Raw genomic sequence first — 861 nt, forward strand, 5'->3', positions numbered from 1 at the left:
TTGCTTCGTTACATTTTAATTATTCCTGAGGTTTCAGTGTGGCAGTGTATTATACAACCATGTACCTGGATAGCAAATCATTGAAAAAGGATTCAGTAGACAGTTTCTATCTTCGTAAAAAAGTTCCGAAAATCCCGATGAAGTAAACAATGAAAACCACGCGCGGATTTAACGGAAAGGAACGCCTCATGTGAATCGGCCTTTAACCTCCCTGAACCATTTGCTTTGAGTCTGGTTACTACTGTGGTGGGCTAAAGATGGCTTCATCGTTGTATTTGTTTTGTTACTTTTCAATTATTCCTGAGGTTTCAGTGTGGCAGTGTATTATACAACCATGTACCTGGATAGCAAGGCATTGAAAAAGGATACAGTAGACAGTTTCTATCTTCGTAAACAAAGTAGCGAGAATTACCATGAATTCTTGGATGTTTTACAAGGAAAGTTAAGAGGTAAGATATACAGTAGATCAGCCTTTTGGAATATGAATGTATTAAGTATAGCGTTGAATGACGTGTCATTGGTAAGGGGGGGGGGGGGGTTCGTTTCTCTGTCTACTGAGCTCTGTTTAGGAAAAATTGGTGGGACTCATCTTCTGTTTTAAGTTTTGATGAAATTTTAAAGAATTGGCGAAAAGGAAAGAAATTAAGTCACATTTAGTTTGATCTACTGCAATAGCATGACTAGAAATGCTGTGAAAAAATTTAAATCCAATGGAGTTTAAAAGGAAACTTCTCATATACGTTAAATTGCGTAGTTTATATTTGAAGCATATAAATGCGTACAATGCATACTGCTCTTCTTTTTTTTATTAATTAAATAAGGAAAAATGTCATTCATAGTGAAAAACACAAATACCACAGC

Source organism: Palaemon carinicauda, chromosome 15 (assembly GCF_036898095.1).
Source record: "Palaemon carinicauda isolate YSFRI2023 chromosome 15, ASM3689809v2, whole genome shotgun sequence".
In the NCBI taxonomy this organism is placed as follows: Eukaryota; Metazoa; Arthropoda; class Malacostraca; order Decapoda; family Palaemonidae; genus Palaemon; species Palaemon carinicauda.